Source organism: Lissotriton vulgaris, chromosome 4_1, assembly GCF_964263255.1.
Source record: "Lissotriton vulgaris chromosome 4_1, aLisVul1.2, whole genome shotgun sequence".
NCBI lineage: Eukaryota > Metazoa > Chordata > Amphibia > Caudata > Salamandridae > Lissotriton > Lissotriton vulgaris.
The window spans coordinates 2,112,629,659-2,112,652,673 of NC_141691.1; positions in this window are offsets into that span (position 1 = coordinate 2,112,629,659).

Genomic DNA, 23,015 nt, shown 5'->3' on the forward strand with positions numbered 1-23,015 from the left:
AATTTTTTTAGTGGTATCTATGGTAGTATATGTGTTCAAATTATGTATTATTTCTGTAATGTATATTTCTTTTTTTAAAGTAATGATTGTTATATAATTAAATTTTTTCATAATTTAATTTTGTAGCGGGTTGTGGGTTTATAGGGGAATAGTGTGGGAAGTAATTTAATTATAGCAAATTAAATATGAATTTTTATTTATATAAATTGATAATTATTTGATTGATAAATAATGAATTATTAATTGGTCATTACTTTTTATTAATTGGTAATCACTTTTTTATTAATTGGGAATTATTTTGTATTAATTGGTTATTCATTTTTTTAATTGATTAATTGATAATTATGTTAATAGTATTATTTATTATTTGGAGTGGGTTTTGGCTTTATAGGGGAATAGGGTGGGAAGTAATTTAATTGTAATAAAGTAAATATGTATTTTTATTTATATGGATTGCTAATTAATTGCTTGATAATTAATTATTAGTTGGTAATTAACTTTTATTAATTGGTAATTAATTTTTATTATTTGAATAATTGATAATTATGATAATTGTTTTATTTATTATTTGGAGGGGGTTGTGGGTTTATAGGGGAATAGGGAGGGAAGTAATTTAATTGTCAAAGTAAATATTTATTTTTATTTATATGTATTGATAAGTAATTGCTTAAAAATGAATTATTAATTGGTAATACATTTTTAATATTTTGTTAAAAAAATCCAATTGGTAATGAGTTTTTAATAATTGGTAATTACTTGTAATTAATTTTTTATTGGTTTTGATTATATAATTAAATCTTACTTTATCATTAAATCATTACTTTCGCTACTAATACACTCTCTGGAGTGGGAATAGTAATTTTTACCCTCCCGCTATCCAACGCTTTCCCTACTGTTGCACTCACTGGAGTGGGGATAGTAATTTTAACCCTTGCGCTATCCAACGCCTTCCCTACTGTTGCACACTCTGGAGTGGAAATAGCAATTTTTACCCTCCCGCTATCCAACGCTTTCCCTTCTGTTGCACTCACTGGAGTGGGAAGAGTAATATTCATCCCTACGCTATGCCACCCTTTTCCTACTGTTGCACTCACTGGAGTGGGAACAGTAATTTCAACCCTCCCGCTATCCAAAGCTTTCCCTACTGTTGCACTCACTGAAGTGGGAATAGTAATTTTTACCCCTACGCTATCCTACGCTTTACCTACTGTTGCACTCACTGGAGTGGTAATAGTAATTTCTACCCTCACCCTGTCCAACACTTTCCCTACTGTTGCACTCACTGGAGTGGCAATAGTAATTTTTACCCTCCCGCTCTACAACGCTTTTCCTACAGTTGCACTCACTGGAGTGAGAACAGTCATTTTTACCCCTACGCTATCCTACGCTTTACCTACTGTTGCACTCACTGGAGTGGTAATAGTAATTTTTACCCTCACGCTGTCCAACACTTTCCCTACTGTTGCACTCACTGGAGTGGCAATAGTAATTTTTACCCTCCCGCTCTACAATGCTTTCCCTACAGTTGCACTCTCTGGAGTGGGAATAGTAATTTTTACCATCCCGCTATCCAACGCTTTCCCTACTGTTACACTCTTTGGAGTGGGATTAGTACATTTTGCCCCTACTCTATCCAATGTTTTCCCTACTGCTGCAGTCACTGGAGTGGGAATAGTAAGTTTTACCCTCTCACTATCCAACAAAATCTCTTTTTTACACTACATTTATTATTTTTAAAATTTAAGCTTTTTAACATTATTTTAAGTGTTTTATCTAATTATTTTTAATATTTAATTACTTTTATATTATTTTTAATACATTAAAAAAAATCGATATTTTAGTTAACTATATTTAAAAAATCTATATTTTGGATTCGATATTTTAGTACTTACCTGTCTGTAGATACGGATTCTATATTCTGTACTTCGATATTTTGGGCATTCTGTATTATGTCCCTTAATATTTAGTCATTGAACCCTTTTTGTTACCTAGGTTACATATTGAATAAGCCTTGGCACTAGAGCAGGAAACAACCATAGAAGAAGTGCAGGAAACATTGGGGTCCCCATCTCCGGGGAAAGCTTCAGGTCGGGATAAAATCCCAGTGGAACTCTACAAAATGTTAACACCTCAAATACTCCTTATTATACAAGATCAATTTATGGGCATACATTTTAAAGGGATTCCACCCGCATCCTGGTAGGGTACGGATGTGGTGGTCTTTCTTAAGAATGATAAACCACCAGAAATGCAGTCTTCATACCACCCTATTTCATTCATGAATGCGGATGCGAAAGTATACTCTGAAATAATGGCCACCCGATTGCAAAAGACCATTATTGCACTTATATCCCCCTGGCAACACAACTTTGTTCCAGGCAGGGCTACCACAGACCATTCAAGACGTGTTATCTCAATACTGGACATCGCAGAGATGGAGAATAGGGAGGTGGCTGTGGTCCTCTTGGACGCGAACAAGCTTTTGATTAGGTGGCCTGGTAATATCTCTGGAGAAACTTGGTAGATTGAGGATTTTGTTCCAGAATTTTGAGGGCTCTTCAGTCTATGTATTACAAATATCATGCACAGATTCAAATAATGGGGTATACCTCTAGTAGGGTGGAGATTGCAGGTGGTACACACCAAGGATTTCCCTGCTCTCCTATTCTATTTGCATTTTATTTGGACCCCTTTATTACTCGAGTTTTGAGCAATCAACTAATTAAACCGATTATAACACATGGCTATGAGACATAAATACTTGCATACACAGATGATATTGCGATAGTTACAGTAGAACCTCAAGAGGCTATCAAAGAGATTGAAAATATGGCAGAAAAATATAGGGGTTAATCGGGATATCTTTTAAATGAAGCAAAAACACAAATTGTATACTCCTCTCAATGTTTGCTTCAAGACCCTCAGGTAACTTAGACAGCCACGTGTTTAGGAGTTAAAATAATAGCAGAAATTAATAATCTCTGGGTGGTTAATATTGACCCAGTTTTGGAAAAAATAAAGAGAGAGCTTAGACGTATGGATAATCTGCATTTTACACTAATTGGCAGAACCAATGTGATTAAAATGAAGGTATTCCCCAAGATTTTATATTTAGTCCGGGAGATACTGCTGGAACTTGCTACTACCAAAATACATAAAATTGAGGGTATGCTATCTAAATTAATTTGGGGTTATCAAAAGGTATGACGTGCCTATGAATATCTGACTTTACCAAAAGAACAGGGTGGTTGGGGAGCCCCCAATATACAGCTATATTATTGGGCCACTGCCTTACAACAATTTGGAATCTTTTACTTTCCCCAAAATGGAGAAGTGGGACGATCGAGAATACCTACCAACTATCAGCTTGCTATTGGGGATGCTGCTGAGGGTTTATTTCAGCGACAAAGTGATTCAAACTATCATAAAAAAAATCTTAATATAACTTTGTTGAGAGTGCGCTGAAGATCTGGAAAAAAAAGTTTAAAAAATCTGTCAAATCAACAGATATAATACGTATACATCACTTTGGCACAAATGGGGATCGTGTCACTGGCAGATATATATTCTAATGAAGAAAGAAAAGCTTTTCTAGAATTAGTTCAAGGGTTTGGTATACATAGGAATTCATATTTTAAGTATCTCCAAATACAGAACCGCATAAAAGGGCATCCTAAAGGCCTCATCAGAATGGACTTAATCCCTTTATTATACAGTATGAAAAACCCAGAGTGTAAAATTAAGGATTTTTATCAAGAGCTACTAAGGATGATTACAGATGATATGACCAAAACTGAATCAAAATGGGTTGGCAAGCTCTGGGATGGGGGGTGGATATAGATATGGTTTTAGAGATTGGTATTAAGGTTTTTATGTCAGCTAACCTTAAAGCTCAACAATATAAAACCCTATATAATCTTTATTATACACCTGCAAAATTGTTTGGGTGGGGAACGAGACAGACAGATGAAAGCCTGAGATGCCAGCTTGGTCCGGCAGATAGTACACCCATGTTTTCTTCTTGTAGAAAGCTGGACCTGCTGAAAGAGGGTATTGAATAAGGAGATAAAAATCCCAATGGTGATGCTATTAGGTTATGGCAACCTGGCTAAATTGGATCCATCGGGGAGGGATTTTGTGTTCTTATCATTTTCAATAGCACTCCTGCTGGTCACTACCGCATGGAAGGATTTTGAGCCCCCTACATATTTTAAATGGCTGTATAAATTATTATATGTTGGATGTCAGGAAATCTCTCTGAATAAATGTAAAGGTTTAAAGACTATGAGAAAAGGCATGAATATATGGGAACCTTTGCTAGCATGGACGGAACAAAGTGATAGGCAAGGAATTTGATAAATATATGTAAAGACGGTATAATCAGGACATAAAGCAATAATGATATATGAATGTTTACATCTCTGCAAAAAGTAAATTATGTTACTCTGGTCATTACGGTACTTGAAATGGAAAATCTAAACACAACGTAATGTATGTATAAAATGTCTGATTTCAATAAAAAAAGAATACCACATATTATAACAAAAACATAAAATAGCAAATTATTCAAGAAATGGTGAGCATGGTATTTGAAAACCAAAGTTATGAAATCATCAAGTCCGGGAAAATGTGCTCAAAGTCTATACTCTGTAGTAGACAAGGTTAAGCATTTTATTTACGCATAACAAAGGCCTAAAAGATGATGTTGATGTTGAGGGATGGCGTTCTTATGTATGTATGGTTGGGTAAGTAGGGCTGTTGTGGGCTGTTGCTCAAAGTAATAGAAGATCCCTCAGTGAGCTGGTGTTGCATTTAACGACATTTGTCTGACCAAGTGTGTGATCGATTTGGTGTATATTAAGACACACTTCTAACAAAACACACAGCCCAGGGGGAGAGGGTTAGGGTTTTATGAATGTATGGGAAAAGGGGATTTAGGGCACAGGTAAATAAAAAAGAAAATTTTTCATTAGGGCGATGAGATGCAAATCATCATCATCAATCTGTTGTGGAAGGAAATTAATGAATGAGTATGCCACAGCTCCATTAAATTCATAGAAAACAGTCCTTCTGCCCCAACAACCAAGATTATTAGATATCTAAATGTTCTGTCTTCTAGGAATGAAAAAAATAAACAATGTAGGAGTGAATTGAACCCACCCAGTTCTAAAAATATGATTGTGAAAAAACAAATGCTAATATATTTCAAAATTGTGCTAAGCATCTGGGATGTCCGTCACTCTTGGGTGCCTATCTGAACCTGTCCCGTGGGTAAGCAGTAGTGTTAAGCTCAGCTTTCGCCCTTTTTATTCTTGCAGGAGAGGCGAAGGCCTTTGGATTGTAAAACAGAAACTGCATTGTACAGTCAAGGAGAAGGACAGAAGGATAGTAAGCTTTATAAGGAGTGTATTAAATAGACTCAGAGTAATAAATAAGAGGATTCCGAGTTTCATGTTTAACACCGGTGCAAAACACACACTCAGCAGCATTTTTCAAATCAACACACCTCCCTCCAGTCCACATAGCTCAGGGCTAGGCCTCAGAATCATGGTTTCCTTCTGAAGTTGATAACTTATTTTTTTAGCTATTGATGAGGAAGTCCAGCCATGAGTCCTTCCACCCTCCTCCTCACTCCTAGTAACTTTGTCCAAGTTCCGAATAGAGCAAACGAGACGTGTAAGACACTGCTGCTGAAGAACAAGTAGAGAAACAGAATTGCATTACTTTGAATGGATTTATGTTTTTAACTTAAGTGACAGGTCTGATCTCTGACAAACTTGAAAAAAGGAGTTGACTGTACAGGTAAATCCTTGCTAAGTGAGTTTGTATAGGCCAATCACCTTCAGGACAAAATGATCAACCACCATGCACCAAACATTGCAATTCATCAAATAAAGTTCACTATTAATTGAACACCCTCCCTCGCTGTCTGCCACTATATAAATCATCCATCATCAGTCACAAACACTCACTCATTGTTGCAACAGTTGCAGTTACCTGTTTGAAATCCAAACACAGGTAGGTTAGGTATTAGGTACTCAATTATATCTTTGGCGCAGGAAACACATTGAAATTTAGTATTGGGACTTGTGTAAATCAATGATCCTCGAGGGCAGCCCTGCTAAGTGATGCAAAATAAAGGATAGGTATGCAAGGGAGGTTGCCATTATTTCCAGTGCCATGAAAGAATTGCAAAGGCTTCTTCAGTGAACCTTGGTCCAAGTCAGCAAAAATTCCAGACAAACATAATGTTTTTCTAGCTATTTTTTGTGGCAAGAAAGAAGTTCAACAGGAAATAATTAAAGAGTTCAATGGTGGAACTGGCATACTCAGTCCGGGAAGTAGAGTTTGTCCTAAAAAATAGGTGGTTCACCCAGATGTTGGTCAGCTATCATTTTCTTCTTCTTCTCACCAATCATCCTCCTCCTCCTCCTGTGCTGTTTCAGGAAAGGTGTAATTGTTTGGTATAAAATGTAGGTTAATTTTGAACGTGGTCAATCTCTGAACATTTGGAGGCAAGAGCAACTGCATCTGCTTCACTGAACACATGCTCAGCAGACGCTTTGGCTAGAGGAAGAGCCAAAAAATGTATTGGCAGCCTTTTAAGCTCTGGCCATTGGTGCATATTCCCATACCAAGACATCAATGAGTTTTGATCCACATAGACCTCTTTTGGGTCATCCAGATGCTCCTGGAATATCCTGTGAATGGTCATTGGTGCTGCCACTTGCTCAACCTCGTTTGCCTTCCCCTCTGCACTGGACTTAAGCCCTGCCATTTGATACCAAGTCAATGAAGAGGTTGTGGATGATTCTTGTTGTTGTTGCCACCGGCGTTCTTGTTGTTGGTGTTGGATGCTGTGCTACAACAGGACTGCACTCTCTGAAAGTTGAAAGCAGCACCCCCAGAACTGCAGGTGGGTCTCTAAGTTCCTGCCATTCTTCTTCCAGGTCTCTAGCTGGCTCAACAATCTAACTCTTGTATTTTGAAACATCCCTTTCAGAAAAAGGAATGAAAGTGGACAGAATGGTTTTGTACTGTGTATCAAGTAGTAAGGCACAGATTTACTTTTCCGTCGAGATCATGTCATTTTGAAGCCATGCATAACAAGCCTAGTGAACGAGTAAGCACTCAGCCAAAGCATGCACTTCTGTGTTTTCATTCACTCCTGTAAGTGCAAACCTTTCAGACACCTTCTTCAGCTGGTCCTGTAGCAGATACAAAAATGGGATAGTTTGGCCAATTGTACTGTCCTCATTCCTAACTTCCCGTGTGAAAACCTCAAAATGGAGTAGTATCTGTTTCAAGCATTTGACTAGGCCTCATTTGTATGCATTCATGGTCATAGCTTTACCAATTGCATCCATTCCTCCTTGAATGACAAACATTGAGTGGGCTGTACTGTCAAATAAAAGTTGCAACATGTAAGAGGTTGAGTTCCAACTTGTTGGCACCTTCTGTATCAGGGTTGTAACGCTGAGTAATCCGCATGCAGAGTAATCCGCAACTGATACCAGGCTTTGAAGGAATGGCAGAAATGAGTGCAGATTATGCTGCTAGTTGTCAGTATGTTACTGCCCAGATCTTCTATTTTTTAGAAACTCTTGTACAACCAGTATGTTGCTCACTAGCACTATTTTCTAAAATATATAATGCGCCATATAAAGTACCCTGAAATAGCCTTCTGCCATGGTCTTGAGTATGTTACTACCATTATATGTGGCAACACATCCAATTTTGAAACTTCACGGTTGCAGCCATTTTGATGCTTTGCAGTTACATTTGTCCAAGATATTTGCAGCTATATCTGATTTCTCCATGGTGAACATGGCTACTGTTGCATGCCGCCGAACGCTCTTAAAACGTTTTTCAGGGTCAAGACCTGTATATATTTTTTGCTTTATACCACAAACGAGATTCAGTGTGCAGTTGTCTGACAACTGGTCCATATGTCTGTCATCGGTTGAACAGTGTGAACAACACTTTGCTCAAAAACTTGTCCAACCAATTGCAGCACATTATGATGCAGCGCAGGACGGTAACTCTTGCAAAATAAGACCAACTTCATACCTTCTATTTCAAGCAGATGGCTGCCACAAATTCTAAGAATCACAGTCCTCCCACAAAAAAAGGGAGGAGGTCCAGCACTAACATTTGTGCCTGCTTTCTATTGTACAAATGTGCTGTTGGGTGGTTGCCATTGTAAGGCCCCTCCTACTTAAAGATTTCCAAAATAGTAGCCTGGATTTTCTTCTTTTTTTTAGACCACTGATGTAGGATACTTTTGAGAAGTATGTGGGGGAGACCAAAATTTGCGCCATGCTGGGACAATCACTATATGTCTCGATCTGACTCTCACTCTTCTTTTTCCATTACAAGGTCAGTGAGGCGGGTGATTCTGCTGCTGAACTGTTGGGGACAGGGTTGGTTTGTGTGATGATGTCACCCTCTTCTTCCTCATCACTTCCCACTGTGATTGGACTTATAATTGATGTTTACCGGCTATCCTCACCTTCACAGAAACAAGCCACATTCAGTAGTTTTTTTAAGGTGCTGCTCCCTGAAGAACCGGAATAACCCACTTACTGGGTCTCGTTTGTGGGGGAACTGCCCAAATCTTCCATACCCTTCATACATAGTAAAAGGAGACACAGGAGCCTTCGTCTGCAGGAGGAACCCAAATTTATTCAAATAGCCCAGGCTATGGAACAGAGTCCCAAGAAAGTCAGAGACAAAACCCAGGAGGCTGCTGCTTCACTCTGCAGCTTACAAGTCTTTTATACTTTTTCATCCCAGTCTGTTGGCTGTTAGTTCACTGTTTAATCAGGGCAGTGTTTGCAGTTGATAACTAGATCCAGACGACGTTTGTAGATGGTGACCTGGTCAAGGCGTGGTACACAAATCATTGTCCACTCGGCTTTGATCAAGGCTCAGTCTTTCAGGTCATTGTTCAATTGCCTTGATCGATGCCCGGTCTTTCAAGTCATTGTTTAATCACCCTAATCAAGGCCCATTAGTCAGACCATTATCCAGATAACCTGATCACGGTGTCAAGGATGTTTACCAGGCTGGGAGCAGGAGATGGAAAATAAATCATTTACTCAGGGTGTAAGTGTCTCGTGGCTTTCTGGTGAACTGCAGAGAACAGGGGGGTTGTGTGTGTGACAGTTCCTGGGCAGACATGCAGGCTCCAAGATGGTTTTTGTTGTGTCAGTTAGAATTTTCCTCAGGCATCAGCAGAAACGACCTAGTGGGTCGTGTGGAAGTGTTTGACATGAGATGGCAATGAAAAAGCAATAGAGTCCCGGTACAACTGATGCTGATCAGAAGAACACTTCCTCATCCCATTGGATTGCGTGATTCTTTTTCGTATGGGTGGTTTGACCTCCAGTACTGTAATGTTAACCAGGCTTATCGCGACAATCATTTGTGTGGAAAAAAAGTGCAATGTGCTCCCCCTGTGTGCAACCCATAATAATTTCCCAAATTTGTGAGAAGTACTTTTGTACTGGGCCATGGCCAATGTCTGAAGAAGAACTGGAGTTAGGTCGGCATGTTATCGATTGACTCTCTGCAGTGTATACTTCTACTTTGTACATATGGGAGCTGGCAGTGATACCTGTGCCACATCCTTCGGAGCAGGTTGAATAATAATGTTGGACTCCTCCGTATCACCTTCCACAATGACTAGCTAATCGTCCTCACCCTCCTCATCATCCCCCTTCATTAATTTTGTGGCTTTCAGGTACTTTTCTCTTCCTTTTCCTCTTCTGTCATCTAGCAGAGTCTGGCGGGGTCCACTCAATATCCCTATCCTCATCATCAGGAGTGGTGCTTGGAGAAGATGGTAGAGTGGTAACCTTCCTTTTCCCTGCTGGTGATCTGGGTGCCAATGATTCTTAAAGAGGAGGTTCTTGCTCTGCAGGAAGCTCAAACTCCTGTTCTTCTCCATCTTCAAGATTTACTATTGCAGTCTACGACTGCTGTTCACCTTGCTCTATTTCCTGAAACCATTGGTTACTACTTTATGAAAGGGACAAATCCATTGTGTCACTGCTAATTGGCGTTACCTTGATTGCAGAGGCTGCCTCCTTGGCAGGCATGGTCTTGGGCTTAAGTTGAGGTGATGCTGTTAATGTGGGAGTGCTGCTCCTAGGTTCCTCCCTGGAGGCCGGTCCAGCCATCACACAGCACGAAAAAGCTTGTGGTGGGCACACAAGTGGTGGAAAGCTACTTCTTCTAACTGACAACTTTCTTGGGATTGATTTTCTTTGGGACTATCTTAAAACTCTAGGAGCCATATTATCAAGAACGGCAATAACATTATAGCCTTTTTTAGCGGCTGGAAACTGCCGCTAAAGCAGCGATTAGGGGATTGATAATATTCCCTAGAGAATTCCAATAGGAGCCCAGGTTGGATGTCCTTCACACCAGAACCTGGGCTTCTATTGGAATTCTCTAGGGCATATTATCAAGCCCCTTATAGCCGCTTTAGCAGCAGTTTCCTGCTGCTAAAACAGCACTAATGTTATCGCCGTTCTTGAAAATATGGCCCTCAGGTGGCAGTGGCACTAAGCCGCACAAGCAGAAGAGAATGGAGGACTAACAACACAGTATGGTACAGGTCTTCTTATTGGCAGTACCACAGGGAAGCCTCTTCTTCTCTTGAGCACCTGAAAGCAAACAAGCATGAAAAACATTTATTGAAACGTATCATTGTTGCCGTTTGAATTAGTTCAGACAAAGGCAATATTAGTGTGGATGGTTAATTAGGTAATAATAAATCAACCACTTGAAAGTCAAACCACACCACTATACCATAAAATGTAACTTTCAATCTTGATAATAAAATATACAGATATAGCTGTTTGCTTTATATACATCGCTTCGGAGACACCTGTGGCACTCAGAGAAGTGCTGGGGTAAATGGATTAATAATCTTTAGTGCGTGCCCATGGTAGGCAAGGTTGTGCAGGGGGAAATGGAATAATCATTAAAAATAAATGATGCAGATGTGTCTGCAGTGCACTTCAGCCAGAATGTCCAGGAGAAAATATATTTTTTTAAACCTAAATGCTGTTGCGTGACTGTGCGCCTATGTTAGAGGAATGGATGGATAGACGGATGGGTGGATGGAGGCAAAATGCAAAAAATTTGTATTAGAAACAATAGTAAAAAAATTCAAATCAAAAAATTGAATGGAAATAATAATGCAGATATTTGCATGGGAGAATGAGAAGAAACCTATTGTGAGGCAAGGAGGTGCAAAATAAAAAATGGAAAAAATGCATGTAATATATGAGCACAGTTCGTCAAAATCATTTTCCTAATATACATATAACATAACATGTGTAATTGTAGAGGGCACTTTAACCCCTGGAGGGGCATCATGATGCTAAATAACAGATGTTTGTTGGCACCCAACTCAATGGTTCTCCTTTTATCGACCTCAGAAAGGATGTAAGGCTGAGTAGACCCACTGGGAATTGAACCTGCGACCATGCGGTCAAACACAGGCCCCTGCAGTGGATGGATTAGGCCACTAAGCCACCTGACCAGACCATGTACTACAATGACCCTCAAACATATTATCAAACTGATATAGCAAAGGAGCATTGGCTGGATGCACAAATTGGTTGCCAGCCACATGGCCAAACAGCAAAAACAGTGAGCAAGAAGGCATGGGGAATAAAGAACACAAAGAAGAATGTAGTGGCTGGATGAACAAAATTGCTACCAGCCATATAGTCATAAAACACACAATAGTGAGCAAGAACGCATGAGGAAATAGAACATAAACAAACATATGCCAAAAAACACACTGGCTGGATGAACAAAATGGCTGCCAGCCACATGGTCAAAAAACAAAAACAGTGAGCAAGATGGCATGAGAAAATAGAACATAAACAAACATATGCCAAAAAACACACTGGCTGGATGAATGCACAAAATGACTACCAGCCACATGGTCAAACTTTCAAGCTGGTTACTCACCTGCACTTCAGTTTGTTCATTCCTTGATGCTGACTATTCCCAAATCCCTCCGGAAATTACTAGAATGGCACAGAATGCATGCTTACCGCTCAATAATTCCCCGGGGGTAGGGGGATAGGAGTGAGAGACAAGAGAAACAAGAGAAACAAGAAACTGGACTTTATCCTAGGAGGTCTTCTGACCTGCTGGATTCGCTCTCAGGATGTCTCTTGGAAGGGAGGATGCTGAAAGTCTGGTCTTAAAAAGGGTGACTAGAAGTCTGGGCATTTGTTTGTTGAGTTACACTATGGGAAAATGAACAATGCACTTACTACCCGTGTACAGTGTCTAACATGTATTACTATTGTCTTTTACATACAACATTATGTGCCTTTGTTTGAATGCCTAAAAATTACACATTCACAGGAAACGTCCTGCTATTTCAAGTGTAACTTTCCAAATACAATCTAGGACACAAGAATATGGCGTAATGTCAACATCATCTTACATATTTAACCTCACGCCAACTATACATATTAGTAGACATTGTCAACATACCTGCTTATGACTTGTCTTATTCTTAAAATGATTCCATAACTAAAATAAAAATGAGCGGAAGAGAAGACAAGCACTAATACAATACAAATATCATCATTTGACGTTTTCTTAGTATTGTCTCAAAAGCTATTGACATTATTTGTCTTAACACTGGATCGGAGTTTCCGACTCTCTCCAACTTATAACAACTGTCTTTATTGTCAGACTCCTATAAAAAGAAGACTTTCAAAATTCAAGTCCCTTCCGTATACTTCCGACTTTCTTGAGTACACAAACAATGTTCAAAACAAGTTTTTAAGCTTTTGTTAGGTGTCTGGATTAAACATTGCTTCCGTGCCTGAAAAAATATCGTAAACAAGGTTAAAAAATCTAAAAAAGCTTACTGCGATAGCAAGGAACGTTGGAATGCATTTAAATGTTCTGGCAAGGTTCGAACATCAATCATTTTTTACCGCAATGCTTGAAAGAGCATGTGCAATCTTGTTTACTGTTGCCTAGTAACTGGTTCTTGATTTCTTTGTTTTTTTCTTTTAGGGGACTGTATTAGCCCTAGTGGACTTGAATCTGTGGAGAACGAGAGACCTGAAGTTCCTCTAGAGCTGCAGGGAGGAAGGGAGAAAACCTGGAGCAGAAGAGGCGGGCTGGAGTCAGGGGAGTTCCAGTATGCCAAAAGCGAAGCGTCCGACAGAAGCGAGCAGGGCTGAAATACCTGAGTGCTCGGCTCCGGTGTTCTAATCTCACGTGTGCACACCAAGACAGTTAACACGTGCGCACGTTCCAACGGTTGCTAGCTCACCACTTGTGTTTCAGAAAGCATACCATTTAGGCAACATTAGAAGCATAGTGTTTTGCCAACAAGCATTGGCAAACTCAAGAGCACATGATTTTTAAGGTATTGCAAGACATATAATGAGAAATCATAGCAAGCTAATACATTATAAATATTATCACATACTCATCATAATAAATGTATTACATGCTGTTCAGGTGAATCAGCATGAAACATCTCTTCACTCCTGATGTTAATTATGCCAATCTTGATAATTGCTGCAGAGTTCAGTCCACCCGTAACACAATCAACAACAGTGAGCAAGGAGTCATCTAGAACAAAGAATCAATGCAAGCCTATGGTCAAACACTACACAAAATGACCCCTGGCTGCATGACATGTAGACCAAAGCCAAATAGTGGCCTATGGCAAGCTCACTAGCTGACCAGAGAAGGGAGGCATGTTAACACTGAAGAAAAGGCTACCATTGATTCAGCAATTTCAAAAATGCAAATAAACTGAGCTATAAATAAATTATAACACATAACCTCCAAGGGCATCAGATATTACCCCACACATATACTTTTTGTACACAAAAAACATGAATTACAAAAAAACACCACATTTTTTATTTATTCCAATGCCACCCCTGCCCTAAAATATCTTTTAAAACAATATATTCCACATAAACAGTTGTTTCATGCACACATTACTAGTAATTTCCTGAGGATACTGACTGGATGGTCCACGGGCAGGCTAGGCCACATAGTAAAATGAATACATATTGCTTATTTAAGAAACATTTAGAAAATGTACTGAAATGTGCATCATTACTCCTTCACAAACGAAGACAAATTGAATGCAAAAATATAACGTGGCCACTATTCAAACTGCAGGCTGCCCACCACAAAAAGTTTGAAAAATTGAATACGAGTACAAATAAATTCCCATGCTATATCAACAAACAACACTGTTTTACAAGAGTTTTTGAACTTACTTTTGGCATCTCAAATACAAATCCCTTAAATCCAATGGTGTATATGCAGCAGACAAAGAGAGTGATACTTCGAGCTCCAATTTCAAATAAAAGATAAGCAGGAGATGGACAGAGCACAAGGAGGAGCCTGCTGGACATGAACAGGAAGCTTTAGCCTCTAGGGCACTTCTTTCCTGTTGGAAAAAAAAGTTTTAAAAAGGCTTCTTGTAAAATCTAGGGGTGGGCAGAATTTGTGCAATCGTGTTACGCAACCCTTCGCGAAAGTGTCAAAAATATTCGCAAACACGTGAAAACGCGAAAGTTATTTTCCCGCCTGTTCGAGATATTTTTTGCGTGATCGCGTTGGAAATGTCTCATCAACTTGCCCATGCAGTCGCCTATGGGTGCAGCCATCTTGTTTTCACTTTTCCCGCCCGCCCGCGATGCTTATTTCCTGTTCCAGGTCACGCAATGCAGGCTCGCGCCGGTTCGCGATACGTATTTCCTGTTTGGGAACGCTTTTAGGCGTTCGTGCCGATTTATGTGTGCTCGGGGGTAAAATATCGTGCAAACTTGCCCACGCGGTCGCAATGGGCACGCCCATCTTTTTTCACTCTATTGCTATGGTTTTGGGGCCTGCTTTTCAATCCTCCCTTTATCTTTTCAATCCTTTGTTTCTAGAAACTTTTTTTTGATCTTCTTTATTTATTATCTCTATTTTCCTGATTCTATATTTTTTGTTTTTTCTTTCCCACCCAGCCCACCCCAGAACCATTTCCAAAGAGCACAGGGCTCGACGTCCGAGTAAGAGCCGCGACCTCCTTCCTTACGGAAGGTGGCGTCCACAACGGGTGCAGGCACGGCCCTTATTTGGAGAGGTGGCATTGGCTGCACTGGTTTTCTTTGTGCAACGTCATCTACGGGCTCCAAGGAGCGTCGGCAGCAGTGGGGGAAGGTGCGCCTGGCAGTGTTTCGCAGTTCTGGTGTCTGGCGCACCAAGAACCAATTGACGCACCAGTGGTCCGATATCCTGCACCGGGAGCAGGACCTGCTGGACCTGCTAGCAGTGGAGGTCCTGTGTCTTGGTGAGTAACTATTTAATTATTAATACTTTGTGTCGTTCTTCTGCTCTGTGTTATATATTGTGAATATCTTTTTTTTTCCAACCAGCTAGAATTCTGTTGCTTACATTACAGGTAAATTACGTTTAAAAGTCTTCTGTGATTGTTATGACACATGTGCTCTTCTGCGCTACTAATCTTACTTGTTTGCAACTTTGCATTTGCGCTTGCTCCGCGTGATTATGTCAGAGTTTATTTTAGAGAAATTAAGTTACGTAATGCTACAGTGACTCTAGTCCTTTCTTTGTCCTGTCACTAAGAGATAGGGGTGGATTGATACTTAGGTTTAGTTACTTATTAGTATGAGTTTGTAATTTTTTAGTGGTATGCGTGACGACCCCTCTGTTACGTCAAGTGCTGCTAGTGCTTACCCTGGTCCTTAGTAGATCCTTTTGTAGTTTGTTCAATGAGTGGTAATAGGCTTAGCACTAGCAGAACATTAGCATCAATCAAGCAATCAACCAACAATTTGGTGTATGTAAAAATATAGTCATGTGTCCTCCATTTGACCATTTATGCATTTTTGAAGACTAAAAGAAGTGGAAATGCACACTTAATGTGCAATTGGCACACCTGGAATAGGTGGGAAAGGTCAGGTGATACGTACTTCTTAGGCTTAGTTTGCACTCTCGAATCAAAATGGAAAACTGGATTAGTGTTGATAAATAATAAGTAGTCGAACCGCAAATCCCCCGATACTACTTATTGACCAGAAGAGATAGGTCAATTTAGTTATTGCAATTGTTGTTTACATAAATGTTTTTTTGACCGTCCCTTAAAAATATTTTATTTGTTTCACGCCAATCATCAATGTTTGTCTCTTTATTATATCTTTCATGTTCAGCAACCAGGGGCAGGCAGACAGGGTCTCAGTCAGCGGGAGGAGCAAAACAACAACACCAGGGACAGGAGGACAACGACGAGGGCTCTTTTGCTGTCCCTAGTAAGTCTTCTTGTTCTTAAAATTAATAATGCTTATTCCCAAACTTTTACTACACCATATTTGTTTCCGAACTATTGTTTCCATGTCCTAATGCTATTTTTTACAACAATTATCCTTCGATCTGGACTGTTTCTAAATTCTTGTTATCGCTGCATCTAACTGCCTCTGCTATGATGACTCTCTCTACTAACACTATTAGTCTGTCTGTAGCTAAGCTTGCCCAGTTGTCCTCTCTGTATTTAAAAGGTTTTAAATAAAACTCAGATTCCTCAGTAGCTCTAGCCATTGATTCCAATCCTTTGGGTTGTCCTATTGTACTACTTCTATTCTTATGCACTTGAGTCTTTGTTAATCTTGAGGCTTTTCAGCAATTCTCACCAACAAATGCCCAATCAGATTTCACTATTTTGATAGGATAGAACATACTACTACTGTTGTAGGGATTTTGCACATACAGAACTTTGCACACGAAAATAGGATGTTGGTAATGGTAGGTTGGACCTTCTTTGCACCTCAATCAGAAGTTAAGAACCCACCACAATCCCCTGCTAGACTAGTTATAGTAGTGCCTCTTCATAAGTATTAGCTCTCCGAACCCCTCCCAAGATACCCAACAAGTAGGCAACCCAGAACATAACACTCCCGACCTCTCAGTCGTGGAAGCAATACACATGCACACCCTTCCTTTTGCTCTCTAACTCGTGTAAGTCCACACCAAAGACCACCGAGTCTATCTAAGTTCAAAAGTTTTATTTTCAATTAACAAACTCTGTACGTTGTTCTATAATGCAGTACCAACATGAAAATGCATAACATTAAAACAATAAACATTGTTCCACTTGGTTACAGATACAACAACTTCAAGTCCATAGAAAAAATGGGATATCATGATAACTGAACAGTGGTGGAAGCACCACCATCCCCTTGGTAGGAATATAGTTTATGTAAAATTATAAAGGAAGATCTCTGAGCAAATTCCGGGGACCCCTCACTGTAGAAGAACCTAGTACTGGTAGTTTATACATCACAAGCTCTGCAAAGCTCTGTTTCGTAGAAGGGAATCTTCCGTCTGTAATGAGAAAAATGGTGTGGGTTACTATATTGCAAGCATTTCTCAGCCTTTCCAAAAAGTGTAGCATTTTTATGGATAAGCAATATGGACTAACACCAGAACTCCATAATGTGGCTTGTGAATGTTTTGGTTAACCTCGTACGCAGCACTTAGACAGTAGCAGTATGTGGTCATGTAGACTCAAAGATGTCTCATACAACAAGCTGCGAGGTAACGCCACATGTGCAAACATAAAATACACAAAGATAAATAGATTGCATGGCTCGGGCTAACTAAGCAAAGACTAGAATGACCCTAGGGACCAAATATAACTACTAGTGTCTATTCTACTACTACCTGATTCGTACTAGTGATGTATGTTGTATATGTATGTATTACTATTAACTCATTTTTCAATCTTGCTACTGAACAATAGGGGGAGGTGTATATGACACCTAAAAAATGTGTAATGCTTTTTCTAGGCGCACTACTGACCACCAGTGCCGGGGCCAGCGGTGAAGGCGACGCGGCTGGTGAGGATGCAGCAGTTGTAGATGGAGCTGTAGGGGGTGAGCCAGCACCAGTTGCGGGCGGTGGTAAGTTAGATTCCTAATCCTTAACTATTGCCATTACACTCACTGCAAGGGTGTACTGTATGTATACTGTACTGTTGAGACTTAGTAAGTAAGAAGTTGTTGTGAACGTTTGAAGATTGAAGACACCCTTTATATGGCATTAGTAAAGGCAATAGCGGCGGGAGTGTTGAGTAACCAATGGCCTCTTCTATCTGATTTCAACTACGCTTTGAAAGTTTTATGGAGAAGACTAAAAGTTAGATCAGATCACTTGGTGTTGAACTAAAAGGGAAAGACGGGTGGAAGGAAGAAGGACTGGCAAAATGTTATATTTATGACTGACAGAGAGAAGGATACGTGTGTTGCATGTGTACAATGCATGCAGAGGTGGCTGATAGGAATCGGATGCATGGTTGGTTGAATGCCTGAAAGAATCCCACAAATGTTAAAGCCCAAGGAAGTGGGAGGATAGATACATGCCACAAATGTTATGTACTGTGCTTTATATTACTACCATGCCACTAAGTGTATAATTAAATTGTCTTACTGTTTTTCTAAGAGTATATTTTACAATAGTCTTGTTTTTTCTTTTTGATTTACAGGTACTCCTTCCACAGTGAAACCAGATCAGAAGGAGTTGGCCGCCAGGGCACGGCGCCGAAAGCTGGAGGCCATCCTGCGGGAATATCGTTGGCTGGTGGTCCTGGAAGAGGAGTAGGAGCAAGCGGGAGCAGCTGCAGCCTCCTCCAATACCCTGGGCCCCATCCACCGCCCTCCAGTGGTACGGCACCACCGTCAGGCAGCTGCCCGCGACCGCCATTCCCTTACCATCACTGGTACCCCCCCACTGTGGCCGCAACTGCCGTGCTTTGAAGCGCTGTGTTGTCTATCTTGAAGATGCAGTGTGTATCCTCCAATGTCAATCCCGCCGAACATAAAGAAGAGACCATGTTCGTTCCCCCTTTTTTATTTATTGTTTTGGTGGGTGCTAATCTGGTTTTGGGGTTTCTTTGGACAATTGGACATTAGGTTGGACTTTTCCTTTACGGACATTGGTTGGGGTTCGGGAGAGGGGTGGGTCAGGATTTGTGTTTTTTTACATAGTTTATTTTTATTAGGGTTATTAAAGCAATATTTCTACTTTACATACAATGGTGTTAATGTTTTGTGGCGGTTTCCTTGCTGGTGCAGGGCCGCCGATAGCCAGTGTTTGATTTAAATAATTGGCTGACTTTGTAAGACACAAACAGATAGATGCGGCACCCCTCACTGATTGAGTTATCCTACTAGTACTGTCAGTCTTTTCTAGCGATGGCTGCATGGTGATGATGGTTTCCTTTACTAACATGCCATGTTTTTGTTGGTAGTAGTAGTAGTAGACACTTGGACCAGCATTTGCAAAAAAAGAAAATGAGACAGTCAGTCGCCTGAGAGAGACTGCTCGAGGAGTAGTAGAATGAAGTACAGTACAGAACGCAAAACAATAATATGCAAAAATATTTTACAACAAAATAAAATGGTGGTGGGGATAGCCTACTACACAGAGTTACACACTATAGTTGTGTCGAGTCACTTGACTAGGCCTACAGTACACTCGACACAAGCGTAACAGTTAGTGCTTTGCAGGAGGATGACAAGAAATCAAATCGAAGCTGGCAATTATTGTGGATATATATGTTCCTTTGGTAAATAAAAATCACATAAAAAATATACTGCTCATGGGTGGGCAAGCAGAAGAAGATGGTCGCTCTGCCTTGAAATTAAAGTACAGTTGCTTTTGCCACATCCACCTCAGCAAGCTTGTGATAAATTATTGGTGTGCATTTAAATTAGTCACACCTCAATAAGTCACACAGCCCGGGGCAAGAGGGTTATGGTTTGTTGAATGGATGGGAAGGCGTTTTGGGGAAAGGTTTGAAAATGAAAAACAGTACGCATGGACAAACAACAAACGACAAACTCTGTAGACTACCATATCCATATCAGTATGTTAAGGGAGAAAAAGGAAATGCATGCATGATGATGATTGATAAGTAGACCCTGATTACATACAGTTTGTGTTCAGTTGTTCCGTGCTTACTTTTACAGATAGTAAAGATTTTTTTTAATATCTGTAGGGATGATATATAAACAGAGAGCAAACCTAATGATAATAATAACAACAAGAATAACACACTGTTGTAAATATTGTAGACAAAAAATGAATCAAATTATTCAAAAGATGATGAAAGTTGATACTGTTACTGTGTTATCCTGGTCAAAAATGGGGATTTGCATCTTGGCATTGCTCTTTTTCCTCTTGTCCATCAATCTTGGGTGTCGCCACTGCCTGCTTGGCAGATGTAGATTTATTGGTAAGGTAAGTGTGCATTGTTTACTAAATATAGCACAGGGTAAGGCCCGGCCTGTAATTGTAGATGGAAAAACAAAAGTGATATTGGGAAACAAAGTTGAAAAAAATGGGAATGGGAAAAGTTGTAGATGGAAAAACAAAAGTGATATTGGGAAACAAAGTTGAAAAAAATGCACAAATTATGGAGTAGTGCAAAAAGAACACTTTCCGAGGCGGCATGTATGCATCATCTCTTTAGTCACTCTTTAGTGTGTACAGTACGACTAGTACACTTTGACTTCACTTCATGCACAACATACAACAAAAACACAAACACAAATCACTCAGGTGTCCAATGCATGCCATTCATTTTCATTACCTGTTTCTTCTCATCTTAAGTTAAGGGGCTGTCTCTCTTGCCATCATCATCATGGACGGTGCTGTTGTCCTACTTGTGTGCAGTGTACAGATTGAGTCCCCTTCCTTTATTCAAAAGCAATGTATCAGGCTGCAGTAGAAGTACACATTTCTTATTAAAAATTGTTGCAGAAGGAGAAAATTGCATTGAGTTACTTTTAGTGTGTAGAATGATGATTATTTCAAATATTGCACAATGAAATAACTTCTTGCACAAAAAACAACAACAAAATCACTCAGTCTGTGTCCAATGCATGGCATCATTCATTATCTGTTCCATCTCATGGTTAGGTAATGGGCAGTCTCTCTCGGCTCAGTAAAGAGGATAGCTATAGTAGTCATCATCATGTTCCACTTATTTTGAAGGGACTAGGAAAGATTTTATTTTTTCTTCTATTTTGCATCATCCAAACATCATCTGTCTTGAGGGCAATGGATTTAGGGAGATTCAGGAGGATGGAGCGGAGGAGCAGGATTTGGGGGACTGTACTGTGAAATGCAGACAGCTGAAACATGTATATTGCAATAAAAAGAGTAGAAGACGGTGGTGATGGATTTGTTGCGATTCAAAGTTTGTAACTGGAAAGACAGACACACAAATAAAGGAAAATAAGGGAGGAAGACAGTAAGTGCAAGCCTAATTGTCAGGAAAGTATAGCTCATCCTCAAACTTTGGGGGTTCAAGCAGAAGTAGGTAATCATCATGTAACACACTACTTCCGTCACCTGAGCCGCTGTCCTCATCTTCCTCCATTGATTCTTGTATTGTGTAGTTCAGTGGTATCAAGTGCTGATTCATTTTGATCATTGTTAACCTCTCCACGTTTTTGGTCGAGAGACTGGTCCTTTTCACTGTTACAATGGAACCAGCAGCACTGAAAACACGTTCGGAAGAGAAACTTGCAACAGGGCAAGCCAGATAGCTTATCGCCAGCCTGCTGAGCAGTGGCCATAAGGCCCTTTTTCCACACCAATTCCGCAATGGGTTTTGATCACTGTACACCTCTGTTGGGTCGTCCAGATAGGCCTGGACCATCCGCTCAATGTTCAGGGGTGCTAAACTTTTTTCGGGCTCTTTTCTCTGTGCATCAGCACTGTGTTTACCAATGCCTAAATGTAAATACCAATCCTGTAACAATGCTACTGGGCCTAATGATCCAGTTATTGCTGTTGTTGATGGTGATGGTGAGTGTTCTGATCCAAACGCACTGCCCTCAGCCTTCGAAGTTGCATTTGATGCCAGATGCCCTGCTGCAGTACTTGTAGTGGGTTGATCTAGCAGGCTTTTAATTAGCAGCCGATCATTTTCCAACTTACTCGCAGCCTCAGCTATCCAAGTTTTGTAGCGGGCAACATACATCTCTGAAAAAGGAATTAATGTCTTCCGTGCCAATTTTGTCCCTGGATCCAGAATTGTGACAGAAATGTAATATTCTTGTGACAAAATCTTATTTTGCACCCTTGTATTGTCAGCTAAGCAACAGGCTAAGCTCTCCACCAACTCATAGGCTTCTTTTGTTCCTCTACATGTTTGTATGATTCAGACATCGCCTTCAGCTGATGCTCTAGCATTTGCAATAATGGAATAGCTTGGCCCATAGGACAGTCCTCCTTGCTGACCTCACGGGTGAAGACCTCAAAAGGAAAAGGAATCTCAGTCAGGCATTTAACTAGACACCATTGGTCCATCTGAAGGGTCATGCCTTTCACAGTAGCATCCCCACGTCGCATGTCATATTCATTGAGTGCCCTGTACTGCTCAAATAGACGATCAAGCATGTAATAAGTTGAATTCCAAAGTGTTACCACCTCCTGGATGAGTGCTTTGACTGGCATTCTATAGTCACGTTGAATGATCCTCAACTGTTTCTGAGCTTTAAAAGAATGGCTGAAATAAGTGCATAATCTTCAGCAGGTGGTCAGTAAGTTGCTGACTATGGGTTCTTTTTTTCAGAAAGTCTTGAACTATAATGTTTATGCAGTGCGCCAAACACGGAACCCTGAAATAGGAACCAAGCTCCATGGCCTTAAGAACATTACTGCCATTATCTGTGGAAACAAAACCAATACTAAGCCCTCTTCGGCGCAGCCATTCAAAAACCTTGCTGCGAAACTCTTTGAAAAATGTTTACAGCAGTATGAGTTTTCTCCATGGATAACATGGCTACAGTTGCATGTTTCTGAGTAGCTTTATAAATCTCAGCTGTGTCAACAGTACCTCCTTCAGATAGCCTATCTCTAACCCCCACAAAAGAGACCCAGTGTGCAGTGATGCACATGTAATCTGTGGCTTGGCAACT